General features: G+C 37.1%; 1 pseudogene; it reads left to right on the top strand.

Moving 5' to 3' along the window:
• The first annotated feature begins 11,398 nt into the window (after positions 1-11,398).
• On the top strand, positions 11,399-12,340 carry LOC129883553 (uncharacterized protein At2g24330-like; annotated as a pseudogene).
• Positions 12,341-25,989: the final 13,649 nt, after the last annotated feature.

Raw genomic sequence — 25,989 nt, 5'->3', positions numbered from 1 at the left:
GAAATACCACACACAACGTTTTAGGGGGTGATACAAATCTCTCCCTTGGGATCATTCATCCTCGAATGAATATGAAACTAGGCGACATGAATAACGAATATTATCAAGACATCAATTTCTCAAAAACTCCATTACTCAAATGTTCAAACAAAACATACTGAAATAGTCAATGACTCAAACTCAAGAATACACATCGACTAAAAGGTAGAAGTAAGGAATATTACCTTAAACATCATCCTCATAAGACACGAATAGATGAGGATATTTAGCCTTCATATCTTCTTTAGCTTCCCATGTTTCCTCTTCAACAAATTAATTTCACCATAGGACTTTGACAGATGCCACTTCCTTAGTTCTTAATTTGCGAACTTGATGATCAAGAATCTGAACTGGAATCTCTTCATAAGTCAAACTCTCTTTCTCCCCAATGCTCTCAGTTTGGACAACAAGTGAAGGATCTCCCAAACACTTCTTAAGTATAGAGATATGAAACACGGGATGAATAGCTGCTAATTCTGGGGGCAACTCTAATTCATAGGTTACGTTACCAACCCTTTTCACAATCTGATAAGCACCAATGTAGCAGGGACTAAGCTACCCTTTCTTTCCAAATATCATCACACCCATCATGGGTGAAACTTTCAAGTATACACAATCATACACTTTGAACTCCAAATATCTCCTCCTAACATTAGTGTAAGATTTCTGGCGACTCTGAGCAGTCCTAAACCTCTCTTGGATGGTTTTCACTTTATCCATAGCTTGGTAAACCAATTCTGGTCCAATCAACTCAGCTTCACCAACTTCGAACCAACTAATTAGTGATTTACATCTCCTCCTATATAGAGCTTCGTAAGGAACCATTTGAATACTCGAATGAAAGCTATTATTGTATGCAAACTCAATAAGAGGTAAATAATCATCCCAATTACCTTTAGAGTGTATGACACAGGCTCTAAACATATCCTCCAAAGACTGTATCATATTTTCTGCCAGGCCATTTGTCTGCAGATGAAAAATAGTACTGAGGTTTACTCCGAACCCAAACCCTTCTGAAACGACTTCCAAAACTAAGAAGTAAATTGAGATCCTCTATCTGAAATGATAGGAAAAGGAACTAGTCTAACAATCACTCTAAGATACAGTTTGGCATAATCCTCTGTGATGTCCGTAGTCTTAACCGGCAAGAAATGAGCCAATTTGGTCATCCTATCCATAATCATCCAAATATAGTCATGTTGTTTGCAGGTTCGCGATAAACCGGTAATAAAGTCCATTTTGATCATCTCCCACTTTCATTTTAGAATCTCTATATTTTGAGCCACTCTAGAAGGCCTTTGGTGCTCAACTTTAACTTGGTTGCAGTTCGGGCATTTAGACACAAACTCTACTATATCTCTCTTCATTCACTCCACCAGAATACTTCTCTCAAGTCATGGTACATCTTTGTCAAACCTGTATGGATAGAATACCTAGAATTATGGGCTTCTTCTATGATTCTCTCTCAAATGCCATTAATACTTGGAATATATAATCTCCCTTGATATCTCAACACTCCATCTCACCCTTTTTCAAAAGTCATTAACTTCTACTTGTGAACCTCATCTTTTAGTTGAAGGACAATAGGGTCCTAATCTTGCTTTCCTATCACCTCTGCAACTAGAGATGATTTAGCTCCACTCCAAACTATTGTACCACCCTCAATAGGGTCAATAAGTTGAACTTCTAAATGCGCAAGTCTATGCACTTCCTTTTCCAACTCCTTCTTTTCCACTACCACATGGGTCGTACTCCCCATAGGTAATCTGCTTAGAGTATCGGCAACTACATTTGCTTTACCTGGGTGGTAGAGAATGCTCATGTCATAATCCTTGAGCAACTCTAGCCATCTCTTCTACCTCAAGTTCAGCTTCTTTTGATAGAATGCATACTGCAAGCTCTTGTGGTCCGTGAATACATCCACATGTACACCATAAAAATAGTGACGCCAGATCTTAAGAGCAAATACCATAGCTGCCAACTTAAGGTCATGAGTGGGGTAGTTCCTCTCATGAGTCTTAAGTTATTTGGAGGCATAGGCAATGATCTTACCATTATGCATCAATACACATCCTAACCCAATTCTGGAAGCATCACAATAGATTATAAAACCATCTATTCCCTCAGGTAGGGACAACACTAGAGCAGTACTCAATCTAGCTTTCAACTCTTGAAAGCTTTTCTCACAAGCATTAGACCATTCAAACGTAGCCTTTTTCTGATTTATCTTAGTCAATGGTGAGGATATGGGTGAGAATCCCTCAATAAACCTCCTATAGCAACCACTCAAACCTAAGAAACTCCTTATATTGGTTGGAGAAGTAGGTCTGGGCCAGTTCTTAACTACCTCAATCTTTTTAGTATCAACTCAAATTCCATCACTAGATATAATATGGACTAGGAATGCTACAGACACAAGCCAAAACTCACACTTCAAAAACTTATCATACAACTCCCTCTCCTTAAGAGTTTGAAGGACAATCCTAAGGTGGTTAGGTTGCTCACTCTTACTTCTAGAGTAGACCAAAATATCATTAATGAAGACAATCATAAACATATCTAGGTATGGCTTGAATACCCAGTTCATGAGGTCCATAAAAGCTACAGGAGCATTTGTCAATCAAAAGGACATAACAAGAAACTCAAAATAACCATAGCGGGTTCGAAAAGCCATCTTCGAAATGTCATATTCTCTCACTTTCAATTGATGATAGCCTTATCTAAGGTCTATCTTAGAGAAGCATCTGCAACCCTGAAGTTAGTCAAATAAATCATTTATCTTGGGGAGTGGATACTTGTTATTTATGGTAACCTTGTTCAGTAGCCGGTAATCAATGCAAATTCTAAGGGACCCATCTTTCTTTCGCATGAATAGGACAGGAGTGCCCCAAGGTGAGACACTTGGCCTAATAAATCTCTTATCTAGGAGGTCTTTCAACTGTTCTTTCAACTCTTTCAACTCAGTAGGAGCCATCCTATAAGGAATAATAGAGATAGGTTATGTATCAAGAAGGACATCAATACCAAAGTCTATCTCTCTATCAGGAGGGATTCTGGGTAAATCCTTAGGAAAGACTTTAGGAAACTCACTCACAGCATGAACTGGCTTAAGAGATGGAGCCTGATCATTACTATTTTTTACTCAGACTATATGATATATACATCCCTTAGAGATTAACTTTCTGGCCTTAAGGTAAGAAATAAATTTACCCCTAGGTACTATAGAACTCCCCTTCCACTCTAAGATAGGGTCATTTGGAAATTGAAACTTAATAATTCAGGTCCTATGATCAACTGAGGCATAACAAGCATAAAGCCAGTCCATGCCAAGAATCACATCCAAATCAACCATGTCTAACTCAACTAAGTCAGCCATGGTATCCTTGTGATAAATTGACATAGTACAATCTCTATAGACCCTCTCAGCTAAGATAGACTCACTAATAGTAGTAGACATGTTAAAAGGCTCAAGAAGACACTCAGAAAGGATCTCAAATTTACTAGCCAAGTAAAGAGTCACAAAAGATAATGTAGCACCCATCACATAATGCATACACATCAAAAGAAAGGACTCGGAGTGTCACGACCCAATCCCATAGGCCGTGACTGGGGTCCGACCTGGACCTCCATATACCTACCTATCAGTTGTAGCCATATTGAACTATGAACAAGGTGATACTTCTCACAAAATGAAAAAAAAAAACCAATGAGCTAAAACTTTTTTTCGTGTGCGTGTGGCCTCTTTCACTCATCTCATAACATAAAAGGGTATGCAAGCCGACAAAGCTGCTGTAACATAAAATATTTACAAAATGCCATATAGGTACAGTCGAAACGAACTCACAAACATCCCACATCCATATGTCTACAAACCTTTAAGAATAGTGACAGCAACATATGGTGAGATAGGGCCCTCGTCGTACCCCTGAATGTACAAATATATACATTAAGTGACCAGTATCAAAAATTAGGCTACAGAATAGTAAAGCACTGCCGACATGGCTGACAGGAACTCCTAAGCTGACGGATCTCCAAGATAAGCATCTGTACCTGCGGGCATGAAATGCAGCACCCCAGAGTATGGGGAGTCAGTACGATATATGTACTGAGTATATAAAGCATAACAATACATAACTGAGACCATAACTAAAGTAGGGATGCAGGGGACAAGTATAACAATTAACAAATTATTGTACCTACACCTTAGGACATGTAATCATACACATCATCATATGCTATGACCAGCCCGCTAGTGAACTCGGTGTCATAATCATTTCCTCATATTCACATATCATCGTACTATCATGCATTTCATTTCATCATATCATCATATACGGTAATATATCTTCGTACACGGTATAATCTTATCACGTATGTTATTATATTACACCCGGTTCACCACGAGGCTCGAGGTCACAAATGTATCACTCTAATCTCATATACATGACTACATAAAGTATCCAGTCCCTTTAGTGAGGGACTCGGTGAATGGAGTGGTGTACATCTATAGCGTACCTTTATAATATACATACTATATCCGGCCCTCTAAGGAGGGACTCGGTGTTCCTTCCTTATTTCGCCACATATACCATCATATTACAGCCGACCTGAGACTCAGTGAATAATCGTATCATCATAGCATATAACATATATCATACCTCATGTATGGAATCGTCTCCTTGTGCGTGGAACTGTACATATCCGGCCTAGTACGCGATGAAAAAAGTAGTAAAACTGTGCACGATAATGTTCCTAGCCCATCGTGGGACTCAAGGAAGGATGGGTTACAGTATGTATAAGTAGAGTAGTGAGAAACCATATACAACTAAGTCATTATCTGAGACTCGATGAAACAGTCAAGTGAACCATCACCAGAAGACTAGGGGAGTAATTATCCGAGGTATCCCTTTAGATGTCATTAGGGCTTACATCAATTGGGGCTTCAGGGATCATAAACATGCATCAGAATAATGCCACACAATTTATGCAATCAGAAATATAGTCTATGCAATCAGAAACATAATTTATCTAGTCAAAGACTCAACTCATGCAATCAACGGCATTTATCATTTCAGAGCCTCTAAAAAGAGGAGCTGGTACCTCTACTTACTATTCAATATATAGCAAGCTCGAGAATAGTAGTTTGAGTACTTTCAGACTCTTAATGTTCAGGAGTGACTAAAAGTCACGAGTTACACTCAGAGCTCATAAATGGAATTACCTCTAAACATATATCATATATCATTTTACTTAAAATTAAGCCATTCCAAAGGAAAGAAGAGATAGGCTTTACATGTACTACTTTTCATCACATAGAAGACTTACAGGCAACAACCCAGCTATTGCAGGAGTTCTAACATCAAAAGTAAATAAAAGTTTCGACTTATATTCAGGTCTTTGCGAATGGATTGAATCCCAAATATCACATACATATCATTCATAACTTACATCTAAGACATGCAAAAAGAAAAAAAAGATAGCTCTACATATTCATTCCAAAACATGCCAAAAGAAAGCTTCACATACCTCGTACGAGTCACTCTTTGCCACGTTTGCCTTGTCGTCCTTTGAACCTATTCATCCTGGAAGTAATACGAATATCAACCACTCTTGACTTTACAGAATCTTAGGTTGAACCTTAGTATTTATGGAATCTATTTCCTTGTTCGTCTCTTCAACTAGTTCTTTAATTAATTAAGGCGTTAACGAAAATTGGGCAGCACCTCCCCTATAATGTGCCCTATCCAAATTTCCAATTAGATCCCTAAACATTACATACAAACAACAAAAACAACCTTCAACATATGTTTATGCAATTCACACCAACAATATACAACATAAACTCCAAACGACTGACTCAAAAATACGATATCAAAATAGGATTTCTAGTTTCCATTTTGCAAAACCTTTTAACCGTACGAAGCGGGGGGGGGGGGTCATGTGGCTGAAACCAGAAGCTAAACCACATTATTTAGAACATATTTATACCCTTCAACAACAATCCACACCCCTGAAGCAGCACCTCACAAGAGCAATACTTTATTTCGACGACAATTTAACTATGGCGACTCCAATTTAGTTTATTCCCAACGTCAAGTGTTTCTATGCCATTTTCACATTTCCATCAACCTATAGTGCGTGTAACACACTCCATAACAACACCATATAGTCCAAATTAAAAGGAAAAACCTTACCTTACCCGAAATTGGCCAAAATTGTCAAATCGCAACTCGGAACTTCTTCAAACACACTGAAATTGAGCGGGCTGTTTGTATGACTTCCTCGCTGCACCAAATTAGATTTTCTCATTATTAAACATCATTATATAACCACGGTATACCATAATTAATTAATTCACGGAACAAAACTTGGATTCTTACCTCCAATAGCCAAACCCGTAGCCCCTCGTCTCTAGCCTCCCACATTTTTCCTCTTTTTTCTTTCACTTTTCTAGACGTAGAGATGAAGAGATGATTTTGTATATGTCGTATAGTACATATATACATCTTCACGGGGTTGAGGAATACCGTAAATAATTAATTCACAGAGAAAAATTGAGAAACTTACCTTTAACTTTCCAAAGCCATGGCTGCCCTTCCTCTCACATTTTCTCTCTATGTTTTGGCTGATTTTTGGACAACAAATGAAGTCCTTAGTCAAAATACATGTAGATATATGTTTCCTTAGGGGGTGACATGTGTCATCCCCTAAGGGTGACATGTGTTCGACCCCCATTGGGCCAACACATACATGCTGCCACTAAGGTATTGCCACGTGGCAGTGGGGTCCACCTCCCCCCAAGCAGGTGGGTCACCTACTTGACCCCAAGCAGGTGGGTCACCTGCCTGCTTGAGGTGATGCCACATTTCACCTTCTTAGGCTGCCATGTGTCACTTTTTTTCCTCCCTCGTGGGTTCGTAATCTCATCTTATTTTAAGAGCCTATGTAATCCATGCTACGCAAACTTAGTACATACTCCAATAGCTTAAGTATGTAAGACTTCCAAGTTAGTAGCTTATGTAGGTAAATCGAGTCCTACGACTCATTACTTGGCCTCCAATTCCTTCCGGATTCTTATGACTCCATTTCCTTCTGTACTATGGGGTATTCCCGCCATATGATGTCGTCACTATTCTTAAAGGTCTGTAGACATATGGATGTGGGATGTTTGTGAGTTCATTTCGATTGTGCCTATACGATATTTTGTAAATATTGTTATATTACAGCAGCCTTGTCGGCTTGCATTCCCTTATGTGTTATGAGACGAGTGAACGAGGCCACACGCATACGAAAAAAAGTTTTAACTCATTGTTTTTTTTATTTTATGAGAAGTATCACCTTGTTCATAGTTTAATATGGCTACATCTGATAGGTAGGTATACGGGGGTCCAAGTCGGACCCCAGTCGCGGCCTACGGGATTGGGTCGTGATAGAAGTGGTATCAGAGCAGTTCGTCCTCGGAGTATCTGCAGACCGTGTCTAGTAGAGTCTTGGTTATCGATGTGTTGCTCGCCACATCTATAAACAGGAAGCTATAGGGCATTTAGGATATTACCTTTCTTTCATATCTAAGATCGTGCTATAGATCCGAGTCATAGGAAAATTCCTTATACTAACCTTGAATCTTAACAGTAGGACGATACCAACAGAAGGAGGTAATTAATGATATGGGACATTATGAAGCACGCAGGTAAGTAAAGTAAAGGCACGGAAGATATCCGTTGGGTAAGGTATTGAACTAATATTGAAATGTAAAGTTGAAACCTGAAAGGAAGGCAAACAGGAAGTGCAACAGATGCAGTTTGAAGTTGGACATATAAGGTAAGTCCAGTATTTTTATATTATTGTTGACGTTGAAAGCCCTGTGTGGCTGCGATAAATGATGACATTGAAAGCCCTGTGTGGCTGCGATAAATGATGACATTGAAAGCCCTGTGCGGCTGTGACATGAATATATATATATATATATATATATATATTTGTTGGCCTTATGAGGCATTGTTGGTATTTTCTTCGTGCAGGTTATGGGATAGTACGAAATGTAGAGGAAACTCCGCCAAACTTTTCCCAGAACGGGGAAAAGGAAATGAAACATAGAATTTTGAGATGTCTGATAAATTGATACCAGATACCCCTACTATGTTTAACTAAAGCTGTAAGAGATACTCTTCATGTCATCGATGAGGGACACCCTCTGTACTTGGGGAAGTTTATTTCGTAAAAAGAACAAAAGTCTATCTGAGCAATACAGTTCAGACCTCAGTATCTCCAGCCATAATGATGTTGTGGAAAAAAAAGAAAGAGAGAAGCTCGGGTTGAAGGGTGAGATGTCCAGTGATTGAATGTTACTCTTTTTGAAAGTACCAAGCCCCAACTCCTATTGTAAGTTGGATGAGTTGTTCATAACTCGAGGATAAACTCGGAAGGAAACAAGGTAGGTCAAGTATTAAAAGAAGTACTGTGAGGTTTAAGAGGTTCTGGTTTCTTCCAACAATGGTTGGAAAATGATTTATGATAACAGTTTATAGTTCTCCAGTGACTAATAGGGGGAAAAACTTCTAACAGAAGCGCCTCAAAGAGATGCTAGGAACTGAATATGAGTACGAACAAAAATGGGGGATATTTAAATATGAATTGAACAGTGTGATGCGAGTATGCAGGGATAAAGTGGGACCAATTGTAAGGCGCACTTAGTATGCATTGACTAAGTTAAAAGCCTGCGTTGAGAATGCAGTAAAAGCATAGAGCTTAAGATACAGAAAAAAATGACGCGTGTACACAGCGTCGCCCCAAAAATGGTGGAACCCTTAAGGGACGAGGATGGCAAACTTAAGGAATAAATGACACAACTCCTATTCGCCCCAAGAAGCAAAGGATATAGGTTGGGATATAGCTACTACTTCAAGAAAACCTTAAATAATTATCGTCGGAATACTAGCACTGCCTAATTGGAAGTGGAACGACTACAGGTGCTAAGTAATTCTTGAAAAAGGAAAAGTAGAAGGTGGCCTTGGACAAGTTGTTCCCTGGGTCACATTATTCAAGTACTGATTAGTAGACAAGACATCACATTAGATATGGAAAGGTTCTCGTCACTTCATAATTTAATCAAGGCTTCGCACACGGATAGTCAGGTTATAAAAAAATGCAGATAGACGGAGACATAATGCAGTATCAAGTAGATTGAGGAAATAAATAGGATGAAATTACGATGGGATATGGAGATATAGAGCAAGGCATAAGCGGGTGAAAGTACAGGCACCCTCTAAAGGGGGAAAGTCAATGAGAAACTGGCAAAATTAGGAGGAGGCAATTGATATGGTAATATATTTGAAATGGACTTCTAAACTTCAATAAAATATTTTGCCGAACCAAGTTAGAAAGGTCTGGAAGACACCAATAATTGGATGGAAACTAGAATGCTACATAAGACAGCGTTAATAAGGTTGTGATGAGACCTTGAACAATATAACACTAGAAGGCGGCGGCGTATAAAAACAAAAAAGTGTAACCATGAAAGGATATCGACCAACTCAAGAGACATTACGAAGGATAATGACAACGCTGAGGTAAATTTGGAGCTAAGTTGAGTGCCCCGCATAGTATGGCAAGGGTTACAATGAAATGCGACACAAAGACTTACCAGGGAGGTCACCTATCCCAATATTACTCTCGCCCCAGCACGCTTAACTTTGGAATTTTGATGGAACTTAATACGTTAGTACTGGTATGATTGCGCGAGATGGAAGAATCTGAACTAGCGACGGAGAAACGACACAAGATTATGTTCCTGGAGTACTATATGTTACGTGGGGGGTATTGTAAAAAGGATTTAAGCAAGACAAGAAGGATTTGCTAGCTGCTAACTGACGACGCACTCAAATGCTACAGCTCTTCAACATAGAACTAGTTAATGAAAGGAAAACCACAGAATGACTATATGGGCCAGTGGGCGAGGGAATTTCGACACCACTTGGCAGACAACTCTGAGGGCCAGAAAAAGCAAGACCCAAAAGGTAAGGGGACTAGCTGATGTAAGTTACAGATGATAGAAAGTGATACCTAAGGTAAAAAATTCCACTATATGACCAGGATTACAAGACTCACTTTGCACTCCAGTGCCAGATGACGCTGAAGGGAATGTCACTTGTGGATTAACGATATTAGCCCCTTCTCCTTCGATAAAAGGCTACCTACTCAGCCGGGAAGGTGTAAAATTGTAGGGTAAAGGAGTGGTAGGACCTTACGGAGTCCCCACAACTATTATCCTAGGCGAAGGAGCCCAAGTTATAATTAACTACCGAGAAATGCAAAGATAGGTTAAGCCAAACTACCGAGATGGAATTAGTACTATGGGCAAGGTAAGACATGAGAACTAATGAGGTAGCGCTGGTATATTTCTTGTACCCTCTCATAATCTTGTAAAGGTAAAGAATGACACAAGATAATGAGTCTAGAGGATTACAAGCGGGGGTAAGGGAAATTGTGAAAGAGTATAAACGAAACTAGCAGAACTAGCCGGTTACTACAGGATGACGAGTATATACGCAAAAATTCCTTCGGAATTATACTAGATCATACTAGACAAAGCAAAAAACGACTACGAGAGACATTATATGAGGAGACTACAGCATTATTCAGTAGCAAACCCTAAAGATAGGAAAAAAGGGGGAACCCAAAAGATAGAGTGCCAGTTAAGGTTCTAAAAAGAGTCGAGAAGGACTACACGAGGCTAACAGTTCCCAAATTATCAACATCATTATGAACCTATTTTATACTATGTAAGAGTAGGGTGCTATATGGGTTATTGTGAGTAGGCTAGTGAATCAGCCTATTTGCTTCCAATCAAGAGCACCTATGCAGCTAGTATTAGGTGGAGTTATACAACATAGAGGTAGTAAGGTTCCGTGAGGTTTCCCCAGCTAATATCTCAGATAGAGGGACTTCAATTATGGTTAACGTCTAGAGATCAGTCCAAGAAAAGATCGGGAGCACAGACAGGTCTTTGTACCGCATTCTTTCTCAAGCTGCTGAACAGACTAAGCATACTATTATGTGGTTGGCTTTAGGAGCAACTGAGATGATCGTCCACCACTTATTAAGGTTACCTACCATAATGGCTACCACTCTGGTATCCCAATGGCTCCGTGCAAGACTGGTAGAGTAAGATGTGTAAGTCCCCTATTGGATGGGTAGATGTTAGAAAGACTAAGCTAAAAAGGCCCCGACATGATTAAGCAAGCTATTGACTAAAAGCCCAGAGTCGGTAGGAATGATATACAGATAATCAACATCGACATATAGAGTTCAATTTGATGATTAGATGTTCATAATAGGGTCACCTAGAAAATGAAATTAACCCGACCCAGCAGCTAAGGCAGCTGCCGCCTCTGTGCTTACATCCAAGCTTGGTGCTGATACTGGCTTGAAAGTGTATGTGGGAGATGACACTAAGCATAATGTCCCTACTGGGAAGAGCAACGATGTTGAAGTTGTGCAATCTACTGGGCTGAGAAATAGGAAGCAAGCAAGGTCTAGTAGTCTAGAGAGTGCTGTAATGGATCATCCTGGCGCAGAAATGCTTCAACATGCACAGCTTGAAGGTTCTGATATGATGCAGCATCAGCAAACGGTTGTTGAGCATTACAATCCAACAGGTTCCAGCATACAAGATGGAGGATGGCTTGCATGAATTGCAGCGTTTCTTATGGGAGAGGATCCAACCCAGTCTTATGCACTCATCTGTGGCAATTGCCATATGCACAATGGTAAGAACTACATAATTCAATGATAATAAATCCCAATTAGTGGAGCAGATTCACTTAAAGAATGGTGAATAATTAATGGCATTACTATCATTTGCAGGGTTGGCCAGGAAAGAGGACTTCCCTTACATAACCTACTATTACCCTCATTGCCATGCCCTGAATAGGCCTAAGCAACTTGATAATTATGTCTCTGGTACCAGTACCCCTAACCTTGGTTCCACAACTGCTTTGGCTAATGTTGATTTGGTCAAAAAAGTCTGTGGATCCACACCGGATAAGATACCCGCATCAGCAAGTGACAGTCCTGTAGCAGCTCCCGTGGAAACAGAAGGTGATGACATAGTGTCCAGTGCTTCTAACAGCTAGTAGATGGCGAGTTTTGAATAGAGTCATGCTTGTGCAGACGAGTGGTTTTTCTCCCTATATATGTGTAGCGGAGTTTTCTTTTTTTCTTCTTCTTGGTAATGTGTAACTCTCTGTTGTATACATAGTAGAAAACATATTCAATGATTCATACGGCAGCTTTCCTGGAAACTTTTCTACAGGCGCAATATAGCTTAATTTCCTCCATTTTATTTTCTTATGTTTGAAAAATATTTAGTCCATCAGCAGAGCTTTATGAGATTTTCTGACTGCAGAGTTTGTAGTTCCTCTCACATGTTTTCTCTTCTTGAATCATTTTTCAAGTACATTTTCCTACATGATTGAGTTAATATATTATCCAAATGATCTTTCCTGCTGTCTCTTTCACTTGCTTGGCTATTTGTTCTTGCCTTTCCATCGGCCATAAGAAATTATATGAGTGAAACAAAATTTCATAAAATAGAGAGGATGGATCTAGTATCAACAGGATCAAGTGACAAAATTGACAAGAGCCACATTTCAGGTACATGTAAAGTGATTAACAACATATTAAGTATAGTATCACAAAATAGATTACATGAAAAGTGATGATTGTCAAAAATTAAAGAGTCAAAGTCTTTTTGGTAAACGCGTCATGAAGTGTGCTGGTTTGCGTGCATCATTAAAGGGCAATCTTGAAGCTGAAAGTGGCTTTAGACTCTTAATTAGTTGTGTTAATGGAATTAAAAAAAAATCCTTTGGAACGTTTCAATGAAGTGGGCTCAGAAGAGCTATGGAGACTAATGTATACATCATGAAGCATGTGTATAGGGAGACTAATCAAGTGGCGGACAAGTTGGCTAATTTGGAACATGAATGTCCTAGGAACCAAACGTTTATGGAATTCAACTTGCTATATAGAATTAATGAATACAGACAGATGGGGGTTGTCAAGCACTCGATATAGAGCTGTCAAATGAGCGAATCGAATTGAAATTGAAGATCTTAAAAAGGGTTGAACTAAAAAGGAAAAATTATCTAACTAGGCAAATTTTACAACTTATTCATTGAAAACAACTATAGTTTTAAAATATTATTAAAAAAAATAATATTTTAGTTATATAGCAAATTAATGGTATAAGTTAGTTCTTAATTTAATTGATTTTTATCCCACGATTTATGCACAAACTGTGTTTTTTTTCTCTTTCTTTCAATCTCTTTCTCCAATTTTTAAATTAATTCAAAACTGAATTTTTTCTCTCTCTCTAATTCCCCCTTTCTTCTGTTCTTCCTGCTTCCCTCTCATCCATTCTCTCTTCTTCGTTTTTTTTCTTCAGAAATTGAAAGAATAGTCTAAAAGAATTACATAGCAGTACCATTGATTCAGGTATCCTATTTTGATAGGCATCTTTTGTGAATTTTTTTCATATTTTTATGAATTTATTTTGTATATTATGGGTTTCTTTGCAATCTTCTTTTTTATGTGTATAGGTTTTTAGTTTGTAATCAGCTAAATTTATATACTTAAGAAACATATTTGTATCCATATTTGTATTCTCCTACTATTATAGTCTCAGGAGTTTGTATTTATTTCAAAGTTATGCCAACCAAATTAAGTCTTCAGGAGTTTGGATTCATGAGTTTGTATTCATTTCAAAGTTATGCCAATTAAATTTTGTGTATTTATATTATTAGTGTTTGTATTTATTCTGATACTTATATTCTCCCATTTACATTAGTATTCAAATTAGTTTGCATGACTTTTAACATCTTAACTTGTATTCGTGTCTAATGTACTTAAGAAATTTATTTGTATCCATATTTGTATACTTTTTTGTATCCAATAATTATGCCAATTAAATTTGTATGTTTGTGTTTTTAAAAGAATTTTGATTCATTCACATGTATATGTTACTTATATTTATATTTAAATTAGACTGTGTTCATGTGGACAGTCATTTGAAACCATGGTGTATTCATATCTTTAAACAAATGTATGAAACTGATTTTTATGTGAAATATTTCCCTACTAAAGCTCCACACATGCAGTGTTACAATAACAATGACAGTAAACAAGATTTGAGAACTCATCTGTCTAAGCATGTGTATAAGTTATTTTGTGAGAACACATGTTTTGGTCATTACATGAGAATGAATAATTGTTCTGCTCAGGCATAAATTCCTAGATTCTTTATGGTTTTAAAACGTAATTGTAGTTCTTTTCAAGCTTTCATTATACGCGTTAATGGAACCACATTGTGATTCACGATTAGGGAATTTGCATTAATAAGTGAATTAAACTGTGTTAGCGATGAAGAGGATTTTAAATTTGAACTTAAAATTTGCATATTTATTTTTAAAAAATGTTTGCAATATGTATACCCTTTGTTGACTTTCAGAATCTTGTATCCATTCTTAAATATGTATTCCAATAATCTGAAACGTACAAAATTACAGTCCAATTAAAATTGAAAAAAAATTGATATTACAGCCATATTGTATTTCATGACCAGGAATGCACTATTGTATTTATTTTGTGTTTCAAAAAAATATGTATTCCAAACATTCAAAACATACATATTTATAATAATAGTAAGCTTCCCAAAAATAAAATATATTTCTTATTTGTTTTGTACATTCCAGAAACTTATTGTATTCAATGTAATTTTTTATTATATTCACATAAATGTATTCTGATTCAATTTGTATTTCAACTATCAAACAAACAAAAAATCAAAACATTCAACCAATAAGTATTTGTATCCCAGTCCAAACAGCTTACAATGTAAAAAAATTGTATTTCGAATATTAATTTATATTCTATTATGTATTATGTTGAATATACAATTTGTATCAAATCACATATACTCACAATCAAAATATATTTCTCTAATAAAACTATAAATTGCCATTTCGAAGCACTTTGAACTCGAAATCAAACTTCCAATTCATGAGTTCAATACTGTTTCAATATGTATTTAAAATTTGAATTTTGTATAAAAAAACAAATTGAATTCGAAACTTAATTCCAATTTAATTCATGACTCATCATTGAACAATTATAACTCGAACATCAAACTGTGATTGCTCGAAAATTATGTATTTCAACGATTTTTTTCAGCCTATTATCTACTACGAATCGAATTTTGTATTCGAAAATCTTCTTCACTGATGTTGATCTCTTCTTTTGCAGGAAAATTCTTGAACAATTGCGCTGCCTTCTACGAAAACGGAAGATAATCAATGGAGAATTTGATTTCTCTGATGGAGAACAAAGAAAAAAAGAGAAAGAATCTCTGTAATCAAAAGGAGATCCCCTATTTCTCTTTCCTACTTTGGAATGTAATTAATTATATTTTTCAGCACCATTTACCTAATTTAAGAGATTTTTTTCCTTGATTTTCTCTAATTTGTTATTTCTAAATTGTATTCTATTAGTTAAATCAAAGAAAAAAACACATAAATAGCTCATAGCAAGCCAAAATATAGTTATTTTGAAAATTTTCCCAACTAAAAATTGGGTTGGATCATGATTCGTTCAAATTTTCTTTCTGCTAAAATCTAAAAATCGGGTTAGGTCATACCCGCCTAATTTAACCCACTTAATATCAAGAATATTTACATATTGTTATCTACCTTTCGTAACCATAATTTGAATTCCAACTCAAAAAAATATTAAATTTTTTTTCTTGATTTTGAAGTGGAAAGTCACCAAACATTATCCCAACCAAATAAATATATATTTAAGATGACTCGTTCAACATGTATTCTGTGGGGAAAAAATGCAATTTAATTTCTTTCGATTATTTTGATCCCAAAAACAAAATTTTAATTTACAAAATGAAAATAATTGATAGATAAATCCTAGAAGTTATAAAATAAATAATAATTCATAATTCAATATGGAACATGCATTACACCAAAACAAATAAAGAGTCTTACAACGAGTTGTATTAAAGGTCAAATTGAGTTTAATTGAAGATTCTTTTAAAATTAGTTGAGACTTAAATAAATTGAGATTGATCCAAATTAATTTATGTTGAGCCCAACTCATAAAATTGTAATATTGTTTGCAATATTATAAAACTTGTCTGTCAAGCTAATTCACCAAACGGCTTTGTTGATGGCTTGATGCTTATTCTTATAAAAATTAATATCAAGTCTCGTGTTATTTGAAATGGTACCATGTCTAGTACACCATCAAATTCATTGCTTCATGTACAAGTTTCAATTATTCCTTTTTCATGAATATTAGGTACGCCATCTTCAATAAATATTATTCTTTTAGAGAATTGCTAAACGATTTTTCATAATATATTGTATTATATTACATGAATATAATGTTTAGATATGTTGTATTTTTTTTCATCGTTACATAATGTTTCAACAATTTGAAGAACAAACTTAAAAAAAAGATAGGATAGATATAGTTATTAAAAATATTAGGATAAAAGATAAAATATAGTTATTAAATAATAAGCAAAGACAAATAAGAATTTTTTTAGGTGACTATGCGACCACACCATATTGTCGTTACATAGAAATCAGGCTTTTCAATATTACATAACAAAATTTAACAATACGACGTAATAAAATTCAAATAAAATAAAATAAAACATTTGTATCTAAATTAAAATAAGCTTCTTAAGTTTCCATAAAACAATGTTTATTGTGTTCTTGACACCATTTAAGTTTAACTCTTCATGTATTTTCAAATGCTTTTGGATTGTGAAAATTCTATAGCTAACTTTTAGACTTCAGAAATAGTGAAAGGAATATATTACAATAAAGATTAAAAATTAAAATGGTCATGTTAGATTTTTTTTCTCGCAACTGCATAATAAATATGAATTATCTATATTCAACCTCTTTTTAACTATCCAATTCGCTTATTTGTTACTCATATATAAAATATTAGTATTTTTTTTAATTTATAGAACTCCACATAATTAACACACACAACTTATATAAACATATGTATTGTTTTGTACGATACATAATGTAGAAGAATAATACATGTATTAACAATACTAAAATTATGCTAGTTTTTGATGTAAGGTATTATAATTTCCATTTCATTCCCCATATAATCAAAATGACCACATTTAACTTCATACAATATAACCTCTGCATAACTTGTCAATAAATTAAACTATATCTTATTTCTCTATCATTTTATACAATATTTTACTATTTTGAGAAGTCAAAATAATTCTTGTTTTAACTAAGATCTTTTAAAATATTTTTTAATTAATCACAATTTATAGTTTTTTTGAGTCATAAACTTTATAATATTTTTAAAAAAATCAACATAAAAAATCACACAAAAATATCATTCTGATTCTATTTTTCCTTCAATTAATTGGAGTTCTCACCACAGAGGATGTGGTGTCAATTGGAAGTTTGGATAGGGCAAGTTATAGGGGAGACGCTGCCCGATTTCCGGTAACTTCGAAACTAGTAATAAACTAGTCAAGGAAAATGGATAAGGAAATGATTCCTATGGATGGTTGTAGATTTGGAAGTTGGAAAGTGGAAGGTTATTAATCTTAGTATTGCTTTCATGTTAAATAGTCTCAAAATACAATGAGGCGAACGTAGTGAAGGGTAATCCATAAGAGGTTTGTGAAGCTACCTTCTCTCTCTTGGCATGTCTTTGGCATAAGTATGTAAAGCTACCCTTCTTTTCTCTTGATATGTCTTTGACATAAGTTATGATGTTATGATGAGATCTTTATGGTACCGAGTCCCTTGATGGGCCAAGTATAGTATTTGTGTCTAAGGATCGGGCCAAACGTTCCTCGACATATGTTACTATCTAAGGATTGGGTCGTACGTTCCTCGACATATATATATATGAAGACTACATGAGGGAAAGTAGAGAGTATGTAAAGTTGTCCCTTATTTCTTTTGGCATGTCTTAGAATTAAGTAAGGATCAATATGAGCTTTGGGGGTAATTCCATTCATAAGTCTCGAGGGTAATTCATGATTCCTGTTCTTAGAGATTCTCCGGTAGTTAATGTCCTTGACTTTTATAAGTTATTTTGTATCGTCTTGATTCATTCCTATGATTTCTAAGGCTCTTTTGATATGATCAATAGTGATATTTGAGGGATGATTGATATGACTATCGCCCTGATTTTGAAATGACAATTCATCTTTACTACTTCATTGAGTCTTTGACAATGTTTTAAATTGCATTTAGTTTCTCACTACTCCATTTGTGGATGCCTCAATGCTTCTTCCACTGAGCCCGGGCCAGGATATGTTATCATGCATACTTCTCTGTATTGTTCGCTGTGCCTCGATGTGAAGGGGAAGGTATGACATGTACATGAGTTGTGTTGTATGTTGTGCCATGTACACATATGCTGATGTCTGATAATATGATATAATATGGCCATCTGATATGATATGATCTATTATGGAGATGTTCCCTACTCTGGATTATGTTGTGTTGTGGGACCATGACGGAAGGGCGACCACATTTTGTTCATTGTGTCCCCTAATGGGGCCGGATATGACTTATGTTTTTTCGCATGCATTATCTGTGTTTGTGATAAGCATTTTGACATTCTGGATATTTCGCTCATTTTCTGCACATTTTGTTCTAGTATGACTTTATTTATTACAGTTCATGCTTTACACATTTAGTATATTTTCCATACTGACGCCCTTTCCTTGGGGGCTGCGTTATATGCCCTCAAGTACAGACGCTCAATTTGCCGATCCATTTGCCTAGGACATCCACTCTATTGTTTGATAGTACTCCTTTATCTTGAGCCTATATTTTGGTACTAACTATTCTATTGCATATTTGTACACGTTGGTCAGGGGTATGAAGGGGCCCTGTCCTGTCATATGATTACACTACCGTTCTGTAGAGGTTTATAGATTTGTGTTGTGGTTTCTGTATATGTTCTGGGCTTTTGTATTCCGTGATGAACGTATCGTCTTTTATGTGCTATCTAGCAACCTCACTTGATTTCTATCTTTTTATTTTGCTAATATGTTGATTTGGGATAAGGGTACATATGGGTGTCCAACTCGGGTATGAGTCGCGGCCTATGGAGTTGGATCGTGATAAAGGTTGTATCAGAGTGGTTTGGTCCTCAGAAGGTCTATAGACCGTGTCTAGTAGAGTCTCATTTATCGGTGTGTTATACACCATATCTATAAACAGGAGGCTACAGGATATTTAGGATGTTACCTTTCCTTCTTATCATAGATTGTATGATAGAGTTGTATTATCAGGATGATTCCTCCCTAACAAAATGAGTTGTTATATTTTCAGTGATGCCTTCAAAGAAAGAAATGGCTTCCTAGAATGGCAAATCAACAGCGCTCGGTGAGTCTAGTAAGGCCTACAGAGTTACCAGGGCCCGACCTCAGCCTGAGCTGGAGACTGTACCCCCGACAGCCAGCTTTGTGATGCTGCTAGTATGAGAGAGGATTAAGGCAACCTCAGCTGCAGATTAGAGGGCAGCTTCACTACCAGTTTTTGGAACCCCAGCACTCGAGCCTCTAGCTCCATAGCCAGGAGCTAAGGATAGGGCTATACGATATATGGTCCAACTATTGATCAGATTGGTTGTAGTCCAGGAGCATAGATGTGGTTTAGGAGGAGATCAGGTATACAGGTCAGATAGTTCGAGGGCTCGTGAGTTTTTGAGTTGTAATCCCCAGAGTTCATCGGGACAAAGACCAAGGAGGATCCCCAGGAGTTCATTAGGGAGATGCAGCATACATTACGTCTGATTAAGGCTTCTGCGATAGAGTCGGTTGAGTTGGCCTTATATGGACTGCACAAGGTAGCTGCTAACTGGTATGAGTCCTGGGAGTTGTACAGAGTCAGAGTCACTCCTCCAGTGGTATGGGACGAGTTTATGGAGGCTTTTCTCAATCATTTCCTACCATTTGAGATGCGGAGAGCCAGGGTGGACAAAATTTTACTAGTGAGGCAGCAAGGCCACAGTGTTTGGAGTATAGTTTGGAGTTCGACTCATTGGCCCGATATGCATCTGCTTTATTAGCTGATATGACTAATAGGATGCACCCATATGTGATGGGCCTAGATCAGTATCTGGTTGATAGTTTTTTGCTGATAGCGGCCCAGCTAGGGACAGACATCCCCCGTATACAAGCACATATTCAAGGCATGAAGGACAAACATAAAGGACACCAACCCGAACGTGATTTTGGTAGGCGTCAGCCTAAGAGGGCCAGATTAGTTGGGTATTCTAGAGAGTTTTGGAGCAGACCATCCCAGCTGCAGGGTAGCAGATAGCCCACCCAGCCAACATAGAGTATTCCTCTACAATCCTCAGGCCGAAGACCAGGTGGCACAGGATATTCGGAAGTAGGTCTAAGCTGCAGGACTTCCAGTTCTCAGCCAGATAGAGGCTCTGGTCAAATGGGGCCACCCGGGCCTCAGTGTTCTTATTATGGTAGGTACCATCCGAGAGAGTGCTACTACAGGGTCTTGTTTTTCTTATGGCCATCAAGACCATATGATGAGATATTGCCCGTATAAGGGTAATTTGGGCGGTGCAGCTTGGCCTATCGGATCAGTTGCTGGGTCATTATCTTCTTCGGTAGCTATGCACCCCATGGGGCAGGGTATGTTTACACCAGCAAGCTACAGTATAGGCCATGGCGGGGTCTCTAGTTCCACCGGTCCTTCGAACCGCACTTATGCTTTAGCCACCCAGCAGGATTAGGAGGCATCTCCAGACATGATTACAGGTACACTGTTGATCTTTTACTAGACAGTATAGCATTGATAGATACAGGCTCTACATTATCATATATTTCTCCGTTGATTGCTGATAAAATTAGGATAAACCCAAACTGATAGAACCGTTTGAGGTAGCTACTTCGGTAGGGAATTCTATTATAGCAAATCAGGAATATAAAAACATTACTTGGTAATTATATATGATCGTTGCACTAAGGCAGAATTAATAGAGCTGGATATGACTCAATTTGATGTGATTATGGGTATGGATTGGCTATCTTCCTATTATGCTAATGTTGACTATCAATGGAAGGTAGTTATTTCCAGTTTCCCTGAGAACCATTAGTAGAGACCCTAATAGATGGGTGGATACAAAAGGGGGTAAACATAATAAGAGAGTAAGACTGAGCAATCTAAGGACCGTGTAAAGAATAGTAAGGCAATGGTTGAGTAAAGATTAAGATGTGGAAACAAAGTTGTTGGCCGCTGAGATGTGACATACAAGTAGCAAGAAGAAAGAATAGAAAATCTCCTACGGTAGGGAATGAGGAGACCAAGGAGTACCCGAAGGAAGGAAAAGGAAGGGGTAGGACAGAATAGCATTAGCGCGAGCAAGTTCTAGTATGAAGGTTATATGTAAAGCAAGATGGACCAGAAAATAAAAAGATTGTGTCTACCTCATACCAATTCTGTAAAAGTGGTTGTGCAACCTACGAATATATATATAGCATAAGACCAAGCAGAGGAGTACATGATGGAAAAAGGGTTATGATATTTTGGATACATTACAGAGAAATGCAAAAAGAAGTTAAATCAAATAACCAAAAAGGACATGGTCATGGTTGAACTAAAGATATACCCTGATATCGGTTGTAAGATAAAAAAGGAGAGGGAAAGGCAGAACCTGAAGACTAGTGAGACAACGCTAAGGTAAATATTGGGTTAAGTTGAGTGCCTTCGCACATTATTGCAATAATTGTAATGTAATGCGTGGCAGAAGAATTGGAGCCAAATCTGAGGAAAAGGACCATGGAAGAATCTTAACTAACAATGAAGCAACGACATGACATTATATACCTAGAGTGTTATAAGTAGGGTTAAGGGAGTTGTAAAAGGGCTTAAGACAAACAAGCAGGAGTAGCTGGTTACTAACAAATAGCGCACTGGTATGGCAAAGTTTTGCAACACTATACCAATAATGATAGACAAAACACAGAACGACTTTGAAGGCTATTATGTGAGGGAACTTTAACACCACTCAGTAGCCAACTCTGATGGGAAAAAAGAAAAACCCAAAAGGTAAGGGTACCAGTTGGTGTCATCTAAAGAAGGCAAGAAGTAATACATGAGGTCAAAGATTCCACAACATGACCTTGGCTATGAGATTCATTTTGCACTCTATAGACGGATGATTTTATATGGAATATCATCTGCAGATTAACAATATCAGCCTGTGTTCCTTCAATCAAGGACTACCTGTTCAGCCAAGATTATGTGAAATTATAGATCATGAGAATAGTGAGAGTTTACGAAGTTCCCATAACTATTGTCTCAGACAAAGGAGCCCGAGTTACAGTTAACTACTGAAGATCAGCCCATAAAGAGATTGGGAATACAGATAGGTCTTCGTATACCATTATACCCTCAAACTGATGGACAGACTAAGCTTACTAGCTAAATGCTAGAAGATATGTTGCAGTTTTATACAGTTGACTCCAAAGGTAGCTTGGATAATTGCCTACTACCTGTCAAGATTACTTACGATATTAACTATCATTCTTCTCTCCAGATGGCCTCGTATAGGACTTTTATGGCAGAAAGTGTAAGTTTCCATTGGTTAGTCTGATATTGGCAAAATACGACTAATAGGCCCAAACGTGGTTTAACAAGTAAGGGAGGAGGTAAAGTGTATTTAGGGGGAGATTATTAGCTACCCAAAGTCAACAGAAGTCATATGCAGACAATTGATGTCGACCTTTGGAATTTCAAATGAGCGATTAGGTGTTTTTGAAGGTGTCGCCCATGAAAGGAGAAATGAGGTTCAGCAAGAAGGGGGAAGCTGAGTCTGAGATATATTGGTCCTTACAGATCCTTTGCCTAATAGGCAAGGTTGCCTATGAGCTAGACCTACCGGTAGATCTGAAAGTAGTACATCAAGTCTTCCATGTATCAATTCTTCGCAAGTGCGTTGGTGATCCATCCCGAGTATATCCCATAGATGATATCCAGGTCACAAAGGAGCAATACTATGAAGAGCAACCTATCACCATCCTGGATCGGTAGATTAGAAGATTGCGTACTAAGGACGTAGCTTCCGTCAAGGTGCTGTGGCGAAATGAGAATCGCAAAGAAATGACCTAGGAAGCTGAACAGGAAATAGAACACAAGCATCCGTACCTATTCCCTATGTCTACAAGAATTCCAACTTCTAAAACTCTTAAGTTGATGAAAGTATGTGTTATTGCAATAGAAAGGAATTTTCCCTATAGTCTGTGTATGATTTTAAAGAAGGTTTTGTTTAACATTCGAGGACAAATGTTCTAAAGTGGGAAAGGATGTTATACCCCATACTTTTGTACCTTGGAACGCGTTCTGAATCTTCTTAAGTTTTGTGAAAGGTTCGTAAGCTTCTTAGAAGTTACCATGTGAGCCGGATAATCTATAATGCTACCAAACAACTCTAAGGAAGGGAGAATGTGACACCCCATAGTAGGAAAGATTGGAAATATGGTTATAAGAATCTAGAAGGAACTGGAGGCCAAGTGATGAGTCGTAGGACTCAACTTACTTACATAAGCTACCAACTTAAAAATCTTACATTCTTAAGCTACTTGAGTCATACCAAACTTACGTAGCAAGGATTATATAGGTTCATAAAATAAGACGAGATTACAAACTCATGAGGAGGAAAAGAAAGTGAAAGATGGAAGTAGCTGGAAGTTCCATATGGCAGCAGATGAAGCAAGGGGTTGGACTCCCCACCTGCCACATGGCAGCCCATGGTTGAAGGAGGGTGTGTGTTGGCCCAATAAGGGCTTGACATGTGTAACCACTTAGGGGATGACACATGTCATCCCCTAAGGTGGTATACATATATATGTTTTATGACTTTTAACTTCATCATTATCCTTTAGTTTCATCCTTATCAAAAAGAATTCAAGGAAAAAGGAGAAGAGAAACTTTAAGATAGAGAGGGAGAGAGCCACAAATTTGGGAGGAAAAAAGGTAAGTTCTCCAATTACATTCCATGAATTAATTATATAGGGTATACCAAGAGGGTATGAAGGTGTTACTAATGTAAATTTATAGTTTGGATCATCACCAAAAGGATAACAAACAGTCACGAAGTTTCAGCCGTTCTAAAAGAGCTTACGAGGTGAGTTTTGGCGAGTTTTGGGGGGTTTCGGATAAGGTAAGGCTTTCTCTTTCAATTTGGAGTTTATGATATTTTTATGATATATATTAAATGTCTTAAATGAGGCTATTAGTCGAAAAATTGTATAAGGATTCTTGACGTTAGAAATAAACTAAATGGAAGTCGTTAGAGTTAAATCAAAGTCGAGTAGTGTGTTGTGATTGTGGTTCTGCGGTTGCAGCGTTGTTGGGTGTGTGTGGTAGGGATGGAAAGTGTGATAAAAAGGGGTTGGGTTCTGCTGGTTGCAGCCACACGACCCTCCATTTCATATGGTTAAAGGTTTTATGAAATAAAGATTAAAAACTCTATTTTTGTATCGTAGTTTTGAGCGAGTTGGTTGGAGTTTATATTGTGTAATGTTGAAGTTGAATATATGTTGATGGTTGTTGTTTTTGTTTGTCTATAGTAATTAATGATGTAATTGGAAGTTTGGATAGGGCAAGTTATAGGGGCGATGCTGCCCAATTTCCGGTAACTTTGGAACTAGTAATAAACTAGTCGAGGGAAATGGATAAGGAAATGATTCCTATGGATACTTGGTTATATATTTGGAATTTGGAAAGTGGAAGGTTATTAATATTAGTTTGCTTTCATGTTAAATAGTCTCAAAAGACGATGAGGCGAACGTGGTGAAGGGTAATCCATAGGAGGTATGTGAAGCTACCTTCTCTCTCTTGGCATGTCTTTGGCATAAGTATGTAAATCTACCCTTCTTTTCTCTTGATATGTCTTTGACATAAGTTATGATGTTATGATGAGATATTTATGGTACTGATTCCCTTGATGGGCCAGGTATGGTATATGTGTATAAGGATCGGGCCAAACGTTCGTCGGCATATGTTACTATCTAAGAATCGGGCTATACGTTCCTCGACACATATATATATGACGACTACATGAGGGAAAGTAGAGAGTATGTAAAGCTATCCCTTTTTTCTTTTGGAATGACTTAGAATTAAGTAAGGATTAATATGACCGTTGGGGGTAATTCCATTCATAAGTCTCAAGGGTGATTCATGATTCCTATTCTTAGAGATTCTCCGATAGTTAATGTCCTTGATTTTTATAAGTTATTTTGTATCATCTTGATTCATGCCTATGATTTCTAAGGCTCTTTTTATATGATCAATAGTGATACTTGAGGGATATTTGATATGACTATCGCCCTGATTTTCAAATAACAAATCGTCTTTACTACTTTATTGAGTCTTTGACAATGTTTTAAATTGCATTTAGTTTTTCACTACTCCACTCGTGGATGCCTCAATGCTTCTTCCACTAAGCCCGGTCCAGGATATGTTATCAAGCATACTTCTCTGCATTGTTCGCTGTGCCTCGATGTGAGGGGGAAGGTATGACATGTACATGAGTTGTGCTGTATGTTGTGCCATGTACACATATGCTGATGTCTGATAATATGATATGATATGGCCATCTGACATGATATGATCTCTTACGGAGATGTTCCCTACTCTGGAGTATGTTGTGCTGTGGCGCCGTGATGGGAGGGCGACCACATTTTGTTCACTGAGTCCCCTAATGGGGCCGGATATGACTTATGTTTTTCCACATGTATTATCTGTTTTTGTGATAAGTATTTTGACATTTTGGATATTTTGCTCATTTTCTGCACATTCTATTCTAGTATGACTTTATTTATTACAGTTCATGCTTTACATATTCAGT

The sequence above is a fragment of the Solanum dulcamara genome, chromosome 3 (assembly GCF_947179165.1).
Source record: "Solanum dulcamara chromosome 3, daSolDulc1.2, whole genome shotgun sequence".
In the NCBI taxonomy this organism is placed as follows: domain Eukaryota; kingdom Viridiplantae; phylum Streptophyta; class Magnoliopsida; order Solanales; family Solanaceae; genus Solanum; species Solanum dulcamara.
The sequence above is the reverse complement of the archived record's forward strand: the minus strand, read 5'-3'. Positions and strand labels throughout refer to the sequence as shown.